Raw genomic sequence first — 20,677 nt, forward strand, 5'->3', positions numbered from 1 at the left:
CCCTGTGGCAGCGGCGCTTCTGTGGGGAGGGGGCGGAGTGATGGGAGCCCCTCCAGCGGGCAGGGCGCGACAGCGACAGCCCGGGCGGGACCGGGAGAGGCAGTGCTGGGGCTCTGAGGGGTGTGATGGAGGTAAATAGGATTATCTCCCAGGCCACAGGCAGGGGACGGCAGCCCAGGCGGGACCGGGACAGGCAGTGTGGGGGCTCTGAGGGGTTCAGGGGATGCAGTGCTGGGCCCAGGGGCTTCTGCTCTCTGGGATCTCATCGGGACACTGCAGGACTGAAGGCACAAAAGTCTCCCTTGACTTTGTGACTGGGAGAAGCTCTTTAGCCGCGTTAACAACCTGAGATCTGATGGGAAAGATGAAATAACTCAGTCTCCTCCCCACCACTCACTTGAGATTCTGACAGAATTGCCACAATTAGAAAAATTCACCTCGAAGCTTCATTGTGAAGGGCCAAGCCGTGAAGGAAGTGTTTGGCCCAGAGGGAAGCAGGGGAGAAATTTCAGCTGCCTCTCATCTTTCATCATTTGCCTTCTCCTGCTCCTATCTTGGCAGCCCCAGTATTTTGCTTTGTCTCCTTCAGGTGACTAATCATTAGACTAATTAGTTGCTAATCAATGTTTAATTAAAATGTAGCGGTTAATTACTGGAGGTGGTACCGCAGGTTGACTACGAAGTGTGATGGAAATATTTTTAAGGGCAGTTCCCGGGGAGCTGTCCCTGTTCTGGGCTCAGGGCTGCTCCAGGCTCCCCTCCCCTGGGCGCTGCAGGTGTGACACACCTGGCACAGCTCCTGCTGGGGGTGGCTCCGGAGCATCCCTGACATTTCCCCAGGTGCGGCAGCTGGGGCTGGAGGAGCCTGGGCAGGGCAGGGTGTGCAGGATGTCACTGGGATGGAATGGGGAGCAGCCAAAGCAGGACCCCAGTGCCCTGCCCAGGGCACCTGGGGGAGGGCAGGGACCCCCACGCACTGCCTGTGTCCCCTCCTGGGTGCTCAGCACTGGGGACGGGCGCTTGGAGGGTGCTGTGCTTGTGCCAGCGCCACCATTTGCATTCTCCCTGCCGCTCCCATCCCTTATTTCACCTCACTTGTCATTTTATGGCTCGCTTTAGTGCCTGGAGAGCAGACCCACAGCATAACGCCGTCTGGAGCTGCAGAGGGTCCTGCGGCAGACACGGTGTCTCCATCCAGCTGAGACACTGGAGCACAGCGACCGTGCCTCTGTCTGGGTCAGGCATGGGGCGTCTGTCACCTGGGCAGAGCAGGGATGTGTTTTTGGGGAAAAACATTCTTTTTTTCCCTCCCCTGCTAGTTAGAGGAAAATGCTAACAGCAGCCCAGGGGTTGGGTGGCTGGGGTGGTGACAATGCAAGGAACAAGCTATGTTTAGAAATAATTGCTTTGTCTTTCACAGAGGTATTAGTGCCTCCATGCTGGCAGCTACAGGAATTAGCTGGAAGTTTTGGTGACACAAATACAGAAGCAAAATTATTGCTGCTTATCATCACTTCTGTGCGTGTGTGAGGGGAAAGAGACATCACCAGGGCAGAGGGGCTGGAGCTGGGTCTCCACACAAGGCTGGCCCGTCCGTGGGGGAGCCCAGCCCTGGTGGCTCTTGCTCCACCACAGAGATGCTGGTTTTGTGCCAAGGGGGTGTGCCCACCCCTGGGACAGCCGCAGGGACCTGCAGCACCAGCCCTGGGGAGTGGCACACCCTGGGGAACACTCAGTGCTGGCATCTTCCTGCAGATCCTGCTGCTGATCCAGGTGAGCAGCACCACAGCCAAGGGGAAGGTTCTCCATGGTAAAATTCTGCTCTTTCTGATCCTGGTGTGCCCAATGCAGGCTCCTCTTTGAATGGAGGAGCCAACTGGGGGCTCAGAAGTGGCACTGGGTGGCAGTGCCAGGCCACCAGCCGAGGGTCCCTGGGGATGTGGGAGGAGCAGCAGCTCCCGTGGAATACAGGTGCATGGCAATGGGAGGATCCTCCCTGGGAGCAGGCACAGAGCCCCTCGGGAGGCTGCTGTCCCTGTGGCAGAGCTGCTGTTCCGTGGGGAGCACCCGTGGCTCTCTGCTGTTTGTTTCTCCTGGCTCTGGGAGTGCAGTCCCTGCCCCGCCCTGTCCGTCCCTGGCGGCCCACTGCCCCCAAAAGTAAAGCTGAGTGTTTGGGAGGAACAGATTTCTGATGGAACAGGGCCGTTCCTGCTCTCAGATATGAAATTCTATGCAGAATATTAAATAATTTCCTCCTTAGTGATCCCGGTAAATTGAATTAGCCCTTGCTCCCCCGATAGAGTGGATGAGGCTCAGAGGGAATGTCCCTGGGCCTGTCAGTGCTGTCCCCAGCATCACCTCCTGCTCCAGCTGCTGCTGTGAGAAGGGAGCTGGGGGTGGAAGCTCCTTTCTGTCTGCTCTGCCTGGAGGGAGCAGGGCTGGGAAGGAGCCTGGGGAAAATCAGGGGGATTTTGGGTCATTGTCCAGGGCCTTTTCTGCAGCCTGAGAGCTGGGTCCAGGAGGGAGGATGGGAGTCACACAAGTTGCTCACTTTCAGGACATGTTTGCTGTGGTGATTCTGGTGTTGCTGGTGATTGGGTTTTTTTTTTCTGTGTATGTGATGCTTGGTTTGTTTTTGCAAGTCTTAGAACATCAGAGCAAAGAGGGAAAAAAAAAATCTCTTTGCGATGGAAGCAGCTAATAGTGGGTTATAAATGTGTCTGTGGCACGGTTCATTAGCTGCCATGACATATTGAGGGCTGGGAGCGGTGTGATACCGGCAAATCAATTCCAAATTTCATCTGAGAAGGAATGTGGGGAGGCCAGATCATGCAACATGTTACCAAACATTCCTTCCCAGTCAGAGCAGAGCTGCTCCTCTCTCCGGGTGCTGCTCCTGCTGGGCTGTGGCACAGAATGTAAAATAAATAAATAACCAAGCATCTAATTTACTGATGATTAATTTGCATAATTAGTGCTGTGTCAAATCACTTCACCGAGGTGCAAGGCACACTCTGCTGAGGTGTTTGCATGGACACCTTCGCAGGTTTCCCCAGGCTCACCCTATTTCACATTTAACAGTCTCCTGAGGATGTCACTTTGGCGTTGATGGCATTTCACAGGGTCCAGGGCGATGTGAGAGCTGGGTGTCTGCAGGGCCAGTCCTCTGCCAGCCTTCTCGTGCCCCTTGCTGGGGCTGGAGCAGTGCCCTGCCCTGGCAATGTGTGTGGCAGTGGGTGGCTGCAGCCCTGGAGCCAGGGGTGAGCTCATGTGGGCACAGAGCTGCCGGCTCTGGTGCTGCCAGCGCCCTGGAGAGGGGCAGCGAGGTGGGAGCTGAGTCCCGGCCGTTCTGCATCCACTGCTGCTCCAGGGATGCTCTGGGAGGGGGCTCAGGGTGGGCAGACAGGGACGAGGCTTTGGCTGCTTTGGGAGGGGGCTCAGGATGAGCACCCAGGGATGAAGCTTTGGGAAGGGGCTCAGGATGAGCACACAGGGTTAAAGCTTTGGGAAGGGGCTCAGGATGAGCACACAGGGACGAGGCTTTGGCTGCTTTGGGAAGGGGATCAGGATGAGCACCCAGGGATGAAGCTTTGGCTGCTTTGGGATCAGTGCAGCGATGGAGGCCAAGGCAGTGCCTGGGAGGGGGCAGTGCTGTCTGTGTGTTGGCAGCACCCACTGCCGTGTGCCCCTCACTTTTCCAAGGCTTTCTTTGCCCCTTTGCAGGGTGGTTTATATCACTGAGTGCAGCCCATGCCGCAGCCCCCTCCCTTGCCATCAGGGCAATCCCAGCCCCAGCGGTGCTGCCCCCACCCTGCTCCTGTCTCAGCAGGGACCTGGGGTGGAGCCCAGGGCTGGCTCTGGCTCGTTCCCTCCCTCCCTGGAGAGGGAAGCAGCAGAATGCCGGCAGGTGAGGCGGCCAGAGTGCCGTGGATCCGTGGAACGCTCTACAGCACGCAGCGCTGCGGGCAGCCCCGGTCACATCCCTGCTCCTGCTCCCTGTAATGGATATCAGATTGTTCTCCCGATCTTGGCATTGTTTCAATAATTGACTGATGCAGTGCAATGTTCACTGATTTAATAAGTTTGTTAGTGTAATAGAGGCTCAGGATTTCGCTGTTAATGTGCAGTGACAATTGCATTGTAGATTTGCTCATTATGTTACATAACTTAGCTATAAAATCTATCGGAAATTATGTTTAAAACAGCATTATTGCAGAGCCCATCAGCATGGCTCTCCCTGCTCCTCCCACGGTGCTTTGCAGTCTGAGCGTGTCTGCCCAGCGCCTCGCTGGGATTGCACGTTCCGCTTTGGCTTTTTTGGGTCAGGGCATCTGACACCTGCCAGGAAACAGCCCCGGGTTCTGCCGTGCCATCCCAGCCTCCCCGCTGCGGCCAGGGGTGCTGCAGGTACCCGAGGCAGCTCTCTGGGGGCAGCTCCAGCTGGCACCGTGCCCCCGGCCCGCTGGGGGGACAGGCACTGGCAGGGGAAGCTCTTGGCAGGCCCAGGCTCGGGCTGCCAGGGCTGTGCCAGGGCTGTGCCCGCTGCAAACCTCCCCATCTGGGCAGAGTCCTGAGGAGGGGCTGGGCACCCTTTGGGCACCTCAAACCTGGGGGTCCCTGAGGGCCGTGGGGGGATGTGGGGGCTGTTGCTCATTGTCTTGTGTCTCTCCCTGGGGCTGAGTGGCCTCTGTGGCCTCGTGGAGGAGATTCCAGGACTGGCTGCCTGGCTGGGGCACGGTGCTCAGCCCTGGGGCCCGAGGGATCCCCAGAGCTGTGGGGCTCTGCATTCCAGCAGCCGTGTCCAGGGAAAAGCCCAGATGGAGCCACACTCGGTCCTGTCATCTCTGTGCTCCAGCCACAGCTCTGAGGAAAACCTCCTCTTCCTTAAAGATGAAACAGATCCCAGCAGCAGTAATTTAAACAGCTCTGACTGCCTCCAAATGAAGGCCCTGATGGCAAATAGGCTGTGAAATCGGCTGAGGAAAAAGGAAAGCCATCTTTTTCCCAGAGTAATACTCGTTCCCGCGGTTCACACACCGCCTTGCAGGGTTTGCTGCCTGGTGCCGTTTCCAGCGGCTGCTCTTCCCTCCGCTGCCGCTCCGTGCATCCTCAGCCATTATCCCCCGCCTGCTCCTCCTCCTCCTCCTCCTCTCCCAGGCTGGGAGGACTCTCCTCCCTCTGCTTGCCCTCCGGAGGTCCCCGGCGGGTTCCTCGGTGGTTCCGCGGTGTTTCCCGCCCGGTACCGGTGCCCGGGCCTCTTCCGTTCCGGTGGGTTGTTCAGCAATGCCGGCCCCCGAGCCCGCTCCGCTCGGTGTGCTCCACACAACCGGTGTGCGCTTCCAGGAGCGGATAGGTGGGATGGATGGGATGAATGGGATGGCAGCCAGCAGGACCCGGCTCCGAGGCTCGGGATGCGGGGAAGGTTTGCAGAGCTGAGCTCTCCCGCATTCGCAGCTCCTCGCTCTCCAAATGTGCTGCCTAAAGCATCTTCAGCCTCAGTGAAGCGTGAGGAAGCGGCACAGCGGGGCAGAGCAGGGAGCGGGCCTGGCTGCCTTTGTCGGCAGAACAAGGCTGCCGCGGCCCCGAGGGCTAAAAATACCCGCGGATCATACAAAATAGATGTGGGCATGGGTGAGGCGCAGCCCGGGTGCTCACTCACGTGGTGGCTGCTCACAATCCTGGTGGTTTTCTCCAGAGTGGGCTTCAGGGCCTCGGGAGGGGAGGGGAGCAGTGCCTGGTTTGGGGGGCTCTGCAGGAGCCCGAGAAAGTGTCAGAGATCACCCTGTGCTAAACTCGTAGGAGATAACTCCCTGCTCGAGCAGGCTGTAGATATTCCAGATATTTCTCAGGAAACAGAGCTTGGGGAGTTTCACCACAATGTTAACTATTGGGAACCACAAATGAATCGTATGAGCCGGGAAAAAGCGCTGAGCCCCCTCCAGGAGCACCAGCAGGAGCAGGTCACTGTGCCAGCCCCATGGCCGGTGGGGTTCGGGGGGTTTGGCTGCCAGAGCGGCTCCCGGCTCTGCCCGCGATGGAAGCGGGCCCGGGAAGGGGCAGAGCAGCCCCGCGGACAGCCGGGCTCGGCTCGGTACCATAGCGCAGCTCTGCCCGCTCCGCCGGCTCCCCAGGGGAGGCGATGAGCAGCCGAGAGCGAGAGAGCCGCGAATGCCAGAGCTCTGCTCTTGCATAACACCCGGGAAGCTTCCAGCGGCGCTGGGAATGCCCGCATCGGTCCGGAGATCCCCGGTGTGACGGAAAGGGAAGGAAGGGTAAGGGGCCGAGACGCGCACGGAGCTTTAGGGAGGCTGGGGGATGCTCCAGAGCCGCATCCTGCGGGCTCCCGGCACCGCCTCGCGTTTCCCGGTGTTTGCATTGAGGATTGGAAATCCCTTTCCTGCTCTCGTCCTGCCAGGGGCTGACGCGAGCCTGGGCATCCCTCTCGGTGCCCGGGCATCCTTTTCAGTGTCCGGGTATCCCAGCCGGTGCCCGGGCATCCCACCCGGTGTCCCGGTGCATGCACAGCCATGGAATCGATGTCCCTGCTTCGGCTTGTCCGGGGCTCTTTGCTCCTCGCCACCCGCGGTGCCGGTGCTGCTGAGGACGGGGAGGGTCGGGAGGAAGCCCCGGGCAGCCCGCTCGGTGCCGGCGCCGCTGCTGGAGGCTCGGTTTTGGGGCAGAAACGGACAAAACGCGGCTCCTTTCGCGGCGCAGCGGCGGGAGCGTGTGCGGAGCGGGCAGAGGGTCCCGAGCCCCCCATCCCACCCGGGTCTCCCCGCAGAGGGAGGGAGGGAGGGAGGGAGGGAGGGGAGCCCGGGCGGGGGGCGGCAGCCGCGGGGCGGGGCCGGGGGCGGGCGCGCGCGCTCGGTGGCTCCGGTGGCGCGGACGCAGCCGCGTGCGAGGCGGCCCGGTGAGCGCAGCGCCCGGAGAGCCCGAGGCGGCCCGGTGAGCGCGGAGCCCGGAGAGCCCGAGGCGGCCCGGTGAGCGCAGCCCGGTGAGCGCCGAGAGCCCGGAGAGCCCGAGGCAGCGCCGAGAGCCCGAGCCGCCGCCGGGAGATGCCGCTCGGCGGGCGGGGACCCGCGGCCGCCCTGCGCCGCCGCGGCGGGGCCGTCTGAGCGCGTGAGTTACCGGGGGCGGCAGCACCGGGGCACCCCCGCCCGGCGGCACCGGGGAGGGCAGCGGGGCGGCTCTGGGGAGGGATGCCCACCGGAGGGAGCCGCAGCGGGCGGCGCTGCCCCAGCGCATCCCGGGGGAGGCTGGCGGCGGCTCCCGAAGGAGCGAGGGAGGCCGGGCTGGCAGCGCCAACCCCGGCACCGGGCGGTCCCCGCTGCGCTCTGGGATCCGGTTCCGCGGTGCCGGAGCCCGTGAGCGTTCGTGGCTGAGCCGGCCCGGTCAAGGGGCAGACGCGTGATGTGCCAGGGGCCCCGTTAAGTTTGTGCTAAGGGATCGTTATGGCCCTTAATGAGCGACAGCTGCAAACAATAACCTGGCGCTAACGGTCATCACCGCCTCAGGTGAAGGTAATTTGCAGGAAAGTTGGGTGAGGTGGAGTCTGGACAAAGGAGGCACAAAAGAAGGTTCTGGGTCAGTTGTGGGTCAGAGCCAGGCAGGCGCGGCCGCTTCCCCTGGGCTGTTCTTCTCCTGAATTCCTGTCTGGCTCCAGGGATTGCGCTGCAGGACGGGCTCCTGTGCAGGTACGTGCGGGGCTCGTGCGCCGTGAGGAGCGGGTGCGTGGCCAGGGCCCCTCGGGGGTCCCGTGGGGTTCGTGTGCGGTGCGTGTGCCCGCCCGGTGCCGTTCTCCAGCCGGTCCCTGGTCCCTGGAGCTGTGCGTGCCAGGAGCTGCTCAGCGCTCGCAGCATCCCCTGCAGCGTCACCCCCGAGGGCCGCGGGGCACACCTGGGGCAAAGAGCCGCGCTGTGGGGCACGGGCAGTGCCCTGAGCAGGGGCACGGGGAACACGGGCAGTGCCCGGGGCTGGGGGAGCAGCCTGGCAAGGCGTTGGCAGCGCTCGTGTGTGCAGGCGGAGGGATGGGGGGAGCAGGGATTTCTCAGCTTCTCACTCCAGTGAGCGTGACATTAACAATCCCAGCTATTTTCGGCTGCTTTTGGTGAGGCTTTGGCACTCGCTCGCTGCCTCCAGCGATGCCTGGCGCTGGGGCAGGGCAGCTCTGGCTGCTGTGCTGTGTCCTGGGGGGCACAGCCCGGGGTGGGCATAGCTCACCATTGATGAGTACCCTGTTCATTTTCCCTTCTGATGTGCCCATCGTTCTCTGGGATGTCCAGGGCCTGTGGTTCAGCTCTCAGTGTGTTGGGGTGCATCCTGCTGCCCGGTGCTGTTTGCAATCTGCTCTTACCCCGAGCTGCAGGCCTGGCCGTGCCGGGTACAGTGCAGAGATGAAGGCACTCTGCTTCCCAAACAGCTTCCTGTTTCCAGGCTAAAATGGTTGAGGCTTGATAGAGCCTCACAAAGCGAGAAATTAAGGCTGTTTTTTCTGGCTAACAGATGGAGAAGGAGCCCGGAGTTGCTAATTTTCAGGGAGGGCTGATTGCAGTGGCTGGGGCTGGCAGGGCCTCGCTGTTGGTCGTAGCTCGTTCCTGGCTCTGGGGAGAGGTGCTGAGGCTCTGATTGTTGGCTCACAGAAAACCCTGAGGAATTTTTATTTCCCCCCACCCCCTTTGGAGTGGTCTGTGTTGGCACGGCAGAGAGCCCTGGCACAGGGCACACAGCCACAACAACGTGTGAATCTCTGCTTTTGGGCATGGAGGGGCTGGGAAGGCCCAGGCTGGCAGCGGCAGCTCCTGCTCCTCCCTGGCAGTCTGGGCACGGTGTGGGGACAGCACTGCAGGGCTGAGGGAGCTGGCACTGAGAGGCACCTCCCTGGGAGCCCCCTTGGTGTGAGGCTGGCATCTCTGCTGGGCACTCCGTGCTTGGTGACAGGGCTGTGGCAGCGCCACTCCTGTCCTGTCCGGCTGCTCCTGGGCCTGAGAGGCTTTAGGATGTTTTAGGATACAGACCCTGCTGTTTGTGATGCCCCCTTTGGAAACCTCCCCCTTGCAGCCTTGGCCAGCAGTGTGCCCTCCATACACCCCTCACTCACACAGCCCCTCTGTGACAGGGGCTGGGGATTTTCCCTATCCCTGTTTCTCCGTCTCCCATCACCAGAACATGTCGTTCTGAATTACCAGGATGGCATCCCAGGCAGGCTGTGCTGGTGGCAGGGCTGTCCCTGCACAGCTGCTGCTGCTTTGCTGCCCTGCCGGATCCCTCTGTGCCACCAGGATGGGACAGTTGAGTTCTGGTGCTACCGTGGCTGAGGGGAACCTCCCCAGCATTGGTGGGGCTTACCCAGCTGTGCTCAGGGGCTGGGGGTCCCTGGTGGGGCTTACCCAGCTGTGCTCAGGCACTGGGCTGAGGGTCTCCCCAGTGCCCTCTGCAGCAGCAGCAGCTCGGGCCCCGTTCCTGCTTTGGGGTGTGAGGGTTCTCAGCCGTGCATTCCCTGACTTGGTTTGTCGGCGCGGCTCTGTCTGCTCGGCTGACGGTGGATAAATCCCTCTGAAGGTTATTGAGATAATAAAAGGCGTGAGGGAAGTTCCGGAATTTATTTGAGTTCTCTTTTAATTTACAGCCTTTCGGGGTGAGAGCTCAGTGCGTAATGAGTCCTGCTGGCAGATCTGCTCCTTTCCAAGGGCCGTGGCAGGGAAAGGGGCACTGGGGGCAGGTTTGGGTCGGGGCAAGGTGGGGAGGTTGGGATGGAGGTGCTGCAGTCGTGGAGCTGAGCCTGGAGCTCCTTGGGCATCACCAGGGGGCTGCTGATGCCAGCCCAGAGCTGTTCCATGGGAATGCTCCATGCCTGCCTGGCCTGGGCTGCTCGGTGCTGCTGACAGCAGCTTCTCCTTCCTCCTCCTCTCGCTGTCCAGGCTGCTGTTGGTGCTGTTCCAGGGCTTTCTGCTGGAATTGTTGGAGGTATTTTGGGATGTGTGTTCCTGCAGATTAATTGACAGGCTGGGGTGTACCAGATGAGGAAGCAGAGTCTGTCATTTTGTTGGTTACTGAGGTTCCAGTTGTTCTGCACCCTGATAAAGCAGTCTGAGGCAGCTCTCCCCTTTGCTCTGCTCGCACGCAGATGCTCCAGGCATCCTTGGCTCTTCCTGGCGAGACAAAATTGAATTTCTAACGGGTAAAAACACACACAGGAGCCCAGGATCCCTTTTGCTGTTCCAGTACTCCCTGTGGATGTGGATGTGTCCCCTCCTGCTGCCACCCTTCTCACCTGGGGGGTTCAGGGGCTGAGAGGATGGATCCTGAGCGGGAGGAAGGGCATCCACAGGGTTTCCTGGCTGGGAAAAGCTGGTTTCTCCCCGTGCTTTGCTGTTGGTTTTCCCAGAGGTGGAAGGAAATGCACACTCCCATGGACCTTGCCAGGTTGCTCCATTTCCCCTCCAGGATGCTTTTCTACCTGGAGGGAGAAAAAAGCAAAAAATGGCTTTTCTGGAGTCTGGGCTGGTGCTGCTGTGGGAGGTGTGAGATGCTGGGATGAGGATGAAGATGAGGACGGGGTTTCCAGGCCCCAGCAGGTTCCCTCCTCTCCTCCTGGGCCCCTCTGGCACTCAGCACTGCCCAGGAGCTGGGGGTACCATGGGATTTACAAGAGAACCTGCACTGGTGGGTTTGGGATGGAGCCTCTGGGCAGCCTGGTGGGTCTGGGGGCTCCTGGGGGTGGGAACGTGGGCATGGCCTGGGAGTGAGCTCTGCCAGGGGGATCTGTGAGGGTGTGTGCACAAACAGGGCGGCTGGAGCTGGGGAAGTCACCACAGCTGGAATTTATGGAAGTGATAAAACAGCTTTTGACAACAGGCTCAGCTCCAGGCAGCTCCTCTGCAGCAAGAGAGAATATTTTCCTCCTGTTGGATCAATAAACAATTAATTCTAAAGCAGGAGCTGGAGCAAAAGGGAGAGTTTTCCTGGCTTCTAAACTCTTAATCAAGCCCTGGGTGAAACACAGATGTGAGAATCTGAGACCTGCTGATAAAATCTTGACCTTGATAACGGGTTCCTCAGTTCCTGGGCCATGGATGATACTTCTTAGTGGAATAAATCCTCTTGTAAATATAGAACTTGTTCCCCAATATTTATGCTTCCAACATGTTTAATGTAGCTTTGCTTAATAATCTGCTTCAAAACGCTGACATTCCCCCCACATTTTAATTGGATTCTAATTTCCATTCAGAATCAGCTTAAATTAAACGAGTTTAAAAATATAGTAAATAATACTTGTAATTCACTTACTCCTACCATAAGCTGTGAAAATAAAGACTCAAATAACCCTCCAAAGCTGCTCATGGTGCAGCCCTCTCCTTAGCAGAGAGCCCGGCGTGCTTTGGCTCAGCGTGGTGGTTTGGGGGTCGGTGCCCCTGAGTTCTTTGGGGCTCAGGCTGTGTGGGGGCAGCTGGGGGTGCTGGCACTGCTGTGCTCATGGGTTTGGGGGGGTCCCTGATCACTGCTGAACAGCCCTTTGGCTCTGCTGGCTCCTCCAGCAGCCTCTGGTGATGGAAATGAGCTTTGGTGGGATTTCCCAGACAGTGCTGGGGCCATCGCTGGTGGGTGGGGGCTGTTGGGGTGTGGGTGTGCTCCAGCACAGTCTGTCTGTGGGCTGGCAGGGTCTGTTCACTCTGCAGGCCTTGCTGGGCTTCTCCAAGAGCCTGTTTTGTAGGAAAAGGATTTGGGGAGCTCTCAGGGTCTGTGCTTTGGCTCGTGGGCAGCGATGGCAGCTCTGTGCCCTGTAAATGGGACCTGCTGGGGTGGGCACTGCCTTGGCTGCTCTCTGGCCCTGGCATGGTGCCACCTGAGGTCAGGGTGTCCCTGCCTGGTGCCTCAGTCCCTCTCTGGCAGGCTCAGGGCTGCAGGGCTCCTGTGCAGGTGTTTAGCATGCAGGGCAGGTGAGTGATGCCTGAGAACATGCCCTGTGCCAGGGGAGCTGTGGGCAGCCCCTGCTGCAGGCACCAGAGCCAGGATGCAGCCCCAGGTGGGTGCATGGGATGCTCCTGTGCAGGTGTTTAGCATGCAGGCTGGTGGGAGATGCTGGAGAACATCCCCTGTGCCAGGGGGGCTGTGAGCAGCAGGATGTGGCAGCAGCACTGGTGGGGCTCTCCCTGTGTCCCCCCACAAGAACAGGGCATGGGGTGCAGCCCCCTGAGCCCCCCAAGCAGGCTGGGAAGGCTCAGAGCAGCAGATCCATCTGGGGAGGTGCTTCATGGGCTGTGCAAATCCCAGCGTGGAGAGAGGCCCAAATTGTTCTGTGCATAGCCAGGGTTTTTTTTTAAATAAAGCTCTCTCCAGTATATTGCAGGAGTAATTAGGAATCCTGAGCTGGCTGGATCTCGATCTTTATAGCAACACAGCTGATAAAGCATGATTCAGGGACCTCGTTAGCTTTTTTTAAAGAAGTTTTTATTTAACTTCCGTGAAGTTGCCATGGTTACCCCTGTGCATGGCTTCCCTGCCTCTCCTGCCTTGAGTGCAGCTGCCAGTGTTGGGAATTAAACATCTCCATTTGGAGCAGCCGTGGCCTTCCCCCGCTGCCTCCCTGGGCTGTGGAGCCTGTCCCTTTGCCCACCCTGCAAAAGGCTCCTGCTTGGGCTGGGGGATGTGGTGGAGCTCAGCCTGGGCTGTCCAGGGGCTCCTTTTCTGGAGCAGGTGGGGCAGGAGGCTGCTCTGTCACTGGTGGGGAAGGAGCTGCTCTGCTGGTGACGCTGGTGACATGGACTGTGCCATGGTCACACACTGCTGTGCCCCAGCACGGCCTGGGTGCTTTTCCTGTGTGACACAAAGCTGGCATGGGAGGCACTGGGAGCAGGAACCAGTGCCCTGAGTCCCATCTCACCGTGCTTTGGCTGGCACGGCCTCGCTGCCCAGGGGGTTTAATGAGTCCCTAATGAGTTGTCCCCAATCCAGCGCTGTGAGGTGACAGATGTGGGCACAGGGCAACCCACTGAGGTGTGAGATCAGCCCGTTTCTGTGATGATGGCCATGATGTGAGACCCTGACAGAGGTGGTTTGTGATTATGTGCCTTGAGCTGGGCAAACCCCAGGGGATGGGGAGGAGGGAGGCACCTGCTCGGTGCTGGGGGATGCTGGAGCCTCCAGAAGGGACAGTGGCCGCTCGAGCAGGTGTTGCAGGGCCAGGTGAGGCTGCGCTGCACCGTGCCATGCGGGGCTGAGCTCTCTGCCGCCAGGGGCAGCGGGGCTGGCGGCTCCCGGTGCTGCTGCGGTGCCGATCCCATCCCCGCGGCTCCCGCCCGGTACCGGCACCGTGCGCCGGGCTGGGGCTGCTGGCCGCGTGTCCGGGCAGGGCTGGACTCCGTCCTCATTCTGTCAAAGTTTTGTCAAGCTCTCCCCCTGCTCCTGCTGGCGCTTTCGGCAGCGCGGGGTGGGAGGCTGCGTGGGAAGTGCAGCCGCACCAGAAATAATCCTGCGCGTCCGGGTGCGAGCGGCGCCGCGGGGCGGCTCTGCCTCTGCCCCTGCCCTGCCCGGCCCGCAGAGCATCGGGGCAGCCGCTGCTGTTTTCTCGTGTCCCCGTCCTCCTCCTCCCTTCCTTGATTTCTCTTTTCCCGTCTCCATTTTCCTTCCCGATGAAAGATTTTCTCGCCGTGTCAAGGCAATGTGACCTGGTTCCGTAATAAAGAGGAGGCTTATTAGAATTAAAGCCCAACAGTGTTAAAAAAGCAATCTTTGCAAGATTGAGGCCATGAGGGAATTGTAAATTCTCAGCAAAGACCTCATTTGAAGGCTGGGATGAAAACACATGCGCATGCACGCACCGCGGCCTGCCGCTGAGGGCACATCTGGTTCAGGAGGAATTTTGGGGAGGATGAGGGATGGGAGCAGCGCTGGGATCCTCCGGCTTTGCTCGGGATCCTCCTGCTGGCCGGGCACGGTGCTGGCTCCGTGAATATCGCCGGGGTTTGGGTTTGTTTTCCTCGTTCTGGGGGATCCCCTCCCGCAGCCCCCCCTGCGCATCCCCGCTCAGCGCTCCTGGCGCAGCCGCCCACCTGCGGCGGGGGGAGCGATGGCAGCCGGTGAGTCAGGGCTCCCCCGGCTCGGCAGCCTCTGCCAGCTGCTCCTCAGACATTCCCGGGGCTGCGGGCCGTGCTGGGGCCGTGCCGGGGCCGGGATGGCCGTCCCTCCCTGTGCCGGCTCCGTGGAACCCCTGCCCTGCTGCTGGCTGTGGGTGCGGTGTGCCCAGGGTGCCCTGCACATGCAGGTGAGGGCTCCCAGGGGTGCCCCCAGGGCAGATGGTGCCATGGCTTTGGCCTCGCCCTGCCCAGGGCACATTTCCCTCCCTCCTGCCCATCTCGATGGATGGAACCCCCAATGCCCTGGGTGTGCAGGGAGCAGCGAGTGCGATGCTGAGGATGAAGAAGGGCTGCAGTGGGCCCCGGGTGAAGAGACCCCGCTCCCCTCCTTCCCTGCCTCCCTCTCCTGTTTTTCTCTCCGCGGCCGCGTCCCCAGGGCTGCCCAGGGCCGGAGCTGCGCTGCGGGAGCGGCAGCGGCCCCGCCGGTCCCTGCGGTGGTCTGTTGTCATCATTTGCTGTTATCAGTGTAATTAGAGAGCCGGCTCTCCCGCACACCTGCGCTGCAGCGAGATGAGGAGCAAATCGGGGCAGGGCAGGCACGGGGGTGTGAGGCCGGGCTGGGGGAGCCCTCGGTGCCCAGCTGGGCTGGGGGTGCCCTCAGTGCCCAGCCGGGGGCCCCAGGGCTCCTGCTCAGCGATGCCCGGGGCCGGCGGAGGCTCTCGGTGAAGTGGAGCCCGAGCCTGGTGCTCCAGGGACACCCCTGCCACCCCCAGGGTTTGTGTCCTGGGCCTGTGGCTGAGGCTGCCCTGCTGCCTGCCCTGCTGCTGGGGCTCCTGCAGGACCCACTGTGCCAGGGGCACAGACACGCGTGTGCCAGGGTCCTGCCCAGGATAGGACGTGAAAGGGTTTTCCCCCAGGTCCCCGGGGGTGTGGGGACAGGCAGGGCAGCTCCCTGGGTGGCTGTGCTGTGCTGCTGGCGTGCACGGTGCTGCCTCAGCTGCTGCCTTTGTTGTCAGTCCTGCTCCAGGGTATTTATAGCGAGCGGGAGCCGTGCCCGGCTCTGCTGCTCCTCCACACCTGGCACAGGGGTCCCTGACAGGCTGCAGCAGCTCCTGCCCTGCTGCCCGCGGCCTGGAGGAGCAGGGCTGGCACTGCCAGCTCTCCCTAACGTGCTGTTAACGTAATGTCTTGTCCAGGAGCCTTTCCTGCAGGATAAATGGCCTTTCCAGCCCGAGCCTGCGTGAATTACGCTGACGTTCTGCTCCTGAGTCGATGTGTGTAGGGGAGCTGGGTATTGAATTGGTGAGAGGCAAGAGAAGCAATCTCTGGGAGGCCATCAATTTGGATTAGGCTTTGTGGACTGGGATGGAGGGTAATCACCATCCTTCATTTCAGAGAGGTAAGAAACAAGTCAGCTTCTTTATGGATCATTATGGCTGCAGCAGGAATTGCTTCCACCCCGGCCGTGGCACGGATCCCCCCGCTGGGCACGGGGCTGGAGGAGGGTGTAAAGCCAAGGCAGGGAGCTGGCTGTGCCTTTGGAAGGATGAGCCAGGCTCCAGCCTCTGGGGGCTGCTGCCACGTTCCTTGCTGGCTGAGATGGCCCTGCTGGAGGTGCCCATCTCTGCCTCGGTGGAGTCGGGTGAGGCGAGTGGTGGGAGCCAGTGAGGGAGCAAACGCTCCCCAGGAAACGGGGCTGGGTCTGTCTGGGGGTGGGATTGCGTCCGTTCCCCTTGCAGTGCCTCAACCCGCCAGTGCTGCATCTGCTGGTGCAGGCTGTGATGGATGTGGAGCTCAGCACTGTCCCCTGGCACAGCAGGGTGACAGGGGACCGGGTCCGTGGGTGCCGCATCCCCCGTCCCAGCAGTGGCACGGGAGTGTTGGCAGCCGCAGTCCCAGCCCGGGGAGAGTGCCTGGCTCTGTCAGTGCTGTGTCCCCATCCCGGGCAGCAGTTGCAGCGGTTTCTGGCTCTGTGGGTGCCATGTCCTGTCCCGGGCAGCAGTTGCAGCGGTTCCTGGCTCTATCAGTGCCGTGTCCCCATCCCGGGCAGCAGTTGCAGCGGTTCCTGGCTCTGTGGGTGCCGTGTCCCCATCTTGGGCAGCAGTTGCAGCGGTTCCTGGCTCCGTCAGTGCTGTGTCCCCATCCCGGGCAGCAGTTGCAGCGGTTCCTGGCTCTGTGGGTGCCGTGTCCCCATCCCGGGCAGCAGTTGCAGCATGTTCCTGGCTCTGTGGGTGCCGTGTCCCAGTCTCTGTCCCGAGCAGCAGTTGCAGCGGTTCCTGGCTCTGTGGGTGCCGTGTCCCAGTCTCTGTCCCGAGCAGCAGTTGCAGCGGTGCCCAGCCCGCTGACAGCAGCTCTCCCTCCCGGGCATCCTCTGCCCGTGCCCACCCCCGCACAGCGGCGATGAAGGGCACAGCCCGTAAACAGAGGAGAGGAGGAGGGATGGGATGGGATGGGATGGGATGGGATGGGATGGGATGGGATGGGATGGAAATGGGGCAGCTCCGGTGTGTGTGTGAGCTGAGCCAGCCCAGCCGGGCCGCTGGGGTCGGTGCTGTGTCGATGCTGTGCTGGGTGGGAGCTGCTGAGGCCAGCAGGGAGGAGAGATCTGCTTTGGCCTCTCGGAGTGAAGGCCTCCCCTCCCTCCCTTTTGTTTGTACTTTTCTTTTCTTCTTTTTTCTTTTTTTTTTTAATATCTGAGTGCTTCATTTTCCAGAAGCTGTCATTTTACATAAACCTCTCAGCGAGGTACATCCATTCCCACTGCCAAAATCTCCATATCAAACACTTGTAACACACGGCTGAAGTGACAGCGCTGCCTGTACGGCTCCGTGCGTTACAAAGGGATGCTGCGGCGGGCAGGATATAAATACTCGCCTCGCGGTGGCACGCACTGAGCTCTGCTGCCCTGCTCCTCGCTGCCCAGCTCAAATTCAGCTGAAACCTCGGCACAGGCACCCGCAGGGCCCTGGTGGCACCACAGCCCCCAGCAGTGCCAGGGTGGGTGGCAGGGTGCCCGTGGGCAGCTGCCGTGCTGTGGTGGGCTCGGGGCTGGGGTGTTGTGTGTGGTGAGTGTGTTCAGCAATCCAACTGCTTCCTTTCCAAATGAAATTATTTTCTTCTGGATGAAGTTCAAATCCAACCCCAAATCCCCGTTTCTTTGCAAAGGAGAAGGAAGGAAACGCACAGCGTGCTCCCCACCCCCCAAGTCTATCAGTCTTGCAGCTGATGAGCAGAACTATTCCTGCTCGTCCTGGGATTCCCTCCCTGCTCCTGCAAGGATGTCGCTGCTGTGTTCTGTCACACGGGCTGTGAGCCTCAGCTGCTCCAGGATGGACCTGCTCCAGGATGGACCAGAACTGGGGAGCACTGAGAGCTCCTGAGGTCCCTTATCCCCCTGGGGCCACCACGGTCTGTGGGCACCTGGCCATGCTGGGTGCTCTGGTAACGTGGCTGTCACTGGCAGGGCTGTCCCTGTCACCTGGCAGGGCTGTCCCTGTCACCTGTAATGCTGTCACCTGACAGGGCTGTCCCTGTCACCTGTAGTGCTGTGCTTGGTGGTTTCTGCTGCTCTTCCAGGTGGGGACCTCCATGTGGGAAAGATGAGACTTGGTTTTTTTTAAGCTAATAGCATTACACATGGTTTTTAATTGAGTACATTTTGGCAGGTTTGATGACAGTTTTTTTCAGCATCTCAGCTGGGAGAGATAGGTCTGTGCTCAGCTCCCCTGCTTTCCACACCAGGGAACCTCCAGGACTGGAGATGTTTCTGGGCTGAGCTGTTTCCATGCTCAGGAATTCTCTGGGATCCCTGGTCCCAGCTAAGGCAGTGGTGGCACACACGTGTGTGGGGGTGTTGTGTGTGTCCCCAAAGCCCCCATTGCCCCAGCTCTGCTGCTGGGGGTGTTGTGTGTGTCCCAAAGTCCCTGTGCCCCAGCTCTGCTGTTGCAGTGCTGATGCTCCAGGTCAGCTCTCTGCCAGCAGAGGGTTTGCTGTGCCCCACCAGGGGCTGGGATGCAGCTGTGCTGCCTCAGCTGTGCATGGGGAGGGCACAGCTGCAGCCAGATGTGCCAGTGCCCAGCTGGGGTGGGTGAGCTGCCTCTGCCCTGCCTGGTGCTGCAGCTCCTTCCAGCCAGGATGAATCAGCCTTTCCCAAGGACCTGGGAGCAATGTGCCCCCGCTGTGGCCTTGTGTCCCCGGGGAGTCACAGCCCTCCCTGGGCAGGGAGCCACGAGGTGAGGGCAGCGCAGTGCCAGCTGTGGTGGCATCTGCTGCTCCTGCTGGCAGAAGGCACAGAGCTCAGCTCAGTGTGTGTCCCCACGCTGCTCCTGGCAGGAAGAAGGGCACCGTGCTGGTGATGCTCCTGGCTCTGGAGTGCAGCTGCTGGGGGGCTGTGCCATCCCTGAGGGGCTGCTGCACCCCTGGGCACCCTCTGTAGGCTTGGCAGTGCCCACAGCCAAGGGCTGGGGTTCCCTTTTCCCGGGATGGAGGGAGCTATCCCAGATGGTGCATGGCTCAGCTCAGAGTGCCCTCAGGGGAGGCTGAGGGTCCCTCCCGGTGCTGGAGCCAGCCCCTGGCTCTGTCCCTGCTCCTGGGTCCCTGCCTGCCCTCCCGCTGCCAGGGGCAGCTGCTGCTGCTGAGGCCGGCCGGGAGCAGCCCCTGTGCCAGCTGCCCTGGTGCCACCTTCCCTCCTCCCTGCTCAGCCCGGGGGCTTTTCCCTCCTCCCACCTGTGCGTGCTGGCACGGGAGTGCAGCAGGGCACAGGAAGGGACTGGAGCTGGGCAGGGGCTCAGCCGGGCTCTGAGCGAGGGAGGGAACTTGGGCTCTGCTGGCAAAGTTTCCTCACGGGCAAAGGGATGTTTTGGTGCGTGCTGATTAACGGCCTCCTCCCGACGTGCCACGGCGAGATAAAATATGAACAACTGCATTCTTTGACTTAAAATTTAATTAAAACTATATATCAAAAACGTGAGACCCCAGGCTTAATAAAACCTGATAAAATTATACTAATACACTTCAATTTCAATCCAAGGCTTCCTGATGGAAGAGCGTGAGAGGCTGAGCCTGTAACTAGATTAGCAACACCTCCTATGCAATATTTATGGTGCTGTCCTGCTTGAGATGCATGGCTGCCGAGGAAGGCTCTGACACGGTGATGAAGAGGAGTTGTCAGCCTGGCTTATGCGTAAATAGGAGAGAGGGCGAGGTTGGACGAGCTGTTCCTGCTGGGGGAGAGTGACTTGGGCAGAGCATGAACTCATGGAGGGAGGAAAAAGGGAAGCAGGAGAGGTGCTGCTGCCCCCGTGCTGCTGTGCCCTGGGGATGATCCCTGTCTGTGGCACCAGTGCCCAGCAGCCACGGGCTGGGGTGAATTGAGGGGTGGCCTCTGCCTGGGGGCTGTGGGCACCTCACCTGTGTAGGTGATTTGAGTGAGGATTGGCAGCTCAGAGCTAATCAAACACGCTGGTTTGTTTTGTGTGCAGGAGTGTGGCTGTGCCAGCAGGAGTGGTGGCACCAGGCTGCTGTGGGCACCTGTGGTGAGGTGCCTCTGCTCCGGACAGCAATCAGCAGCAGCATCAGTTCCCCCATGCTCCTCTCAGGCAGGTTCCCTCTGGCACAACCCAGAGCATCCTTCCGTTGGAGCCTTTCCATGCAGTCCCGTATCCCAAAATATCAGTTTGGGTGGGAATGCCCTGGATATGTGACTGCGGGGGTGTCACCCCATGCTGCTCAGAGGGCTCGGGGTCAGCAGCAGGGCTCAGTGTGGCACAGGCTCGGTGTGGCACAGGCTCAGGGGTCAGCAGCAGGACTCAGTGTGCCCATGGTGCCAGCTCGGCCCAGTAGGAGGAGGCTCGGGCAGGCCCTTAATGGGCACCATAAATCCTGCCGAGACAGGGGAGGTCAGAGCAGGGAGGCAGCAGCTGGAAGCACTGCGGGCACGGCGGCTCCGTGCTCAGAGCAGAGCCCGGGGCTCCTGGCTGAGCACAGGGAGGGTGGCTGGCATGTGCCAGGGGGTGCCCATGGGAACACAGCGCATTTGGTCTGGGGTGGTGCAGCCAGTGGGGCAGGGGCCCTGCTGTCCCTTCCATGCCTTGGGTGCTGCCTGACCCCCTCCTAGGCTGCTTCCACCTTGGATGAGGTCAGTGTGCAGTCTGGGCTTGCACAGGATCCTGAGCGTGGGGTGCCAGGGCCCTCCCTTGGGGCTGGGGGTGCCAACACCTGGCACTGCCCAGCGCTCTGTGCCCATCTCCCGCAGCTGCCCCCCCACTCTCCCTTCCAGGTGAGCGGGCACACATCCCCTGCAGCGCTGACGTGTGCTGCTGCTGCTGCTACTCCGAGGCTGTGGCAGCAATTCCAGCAGCAGCGGCCTGGCGTGACCCGGGAGCTGCAGGGAGGGGGCGAGGTGGGCGCTCAGCTGGCGGGAAGGGGACCTGGCAGGCAGCAGCACCAGTGCTCCCTGCCCCTTGCCCCCTCTCCAAATCCCTGGGGAGTGGGAGTGAGGGCAGGGCAAGGGATGGGGTTTGTGTGTTGGTGCCCATCGGTGCCACCTCCCCACATCCCTCCTGGCCAGGCTGTGCCCGGGTTCATCCCCCACGCTGCCCCTCTGC

At 60.9% G+C, this 20,677-nt stretch overlaps 1 protein-coding gene across 15 annotated transcripts in view; it reads left to right on the top strand.

Annotated features, from left to right (window-relative positions):
- RBFOX3 (RNA binding fox-1 homolog 3) overlaps positions 1-20,677 on the top strand; it is a 121,412-nt gene that overhangs the window by 23,381 nt on the left and 77,354 nt on the right. For 2 of the 15 annotated variants that reach the window (XM_074554962.1, XM_074554969.1), the window contains exons 1-2: positions 6,814-6,937; positions 6,973-7,119. The exons of 8 other annotated variants lie outside the window; for them this stretch is intronic. The gene's annotated coding sequence lies outside the window, so the exon portion shown is untranslated. Of the gene's footprint in view, positions 1-6,131; positions 6,273-6,813; positions 6,938-6,962; positions 7,120-7,551; positions 7,695-20,677 lie in introns of those variants that run through there. 5 more of the 15 variants (XM_074554970.1, XM_074554963.1, XM_074554972.1 and 2 more) reach the window with 5 other exon arrangements.

This window comes from Zonotrichia albicollis, chromosome 19 (genome assembly GCF_047830755.1).
Source record: "Zonotrichia albicollis isolate bZonAlb1 chromosome 19, bZonAlb1.hap1, whole genome shotgun sequence".
NCBI classification, from domain to species: Eukaryota; Metazoa; Chordata; class Aves; order Passeriformes; family Passerellidae; genus Zonotrichia; species Zonotrichia albicollis.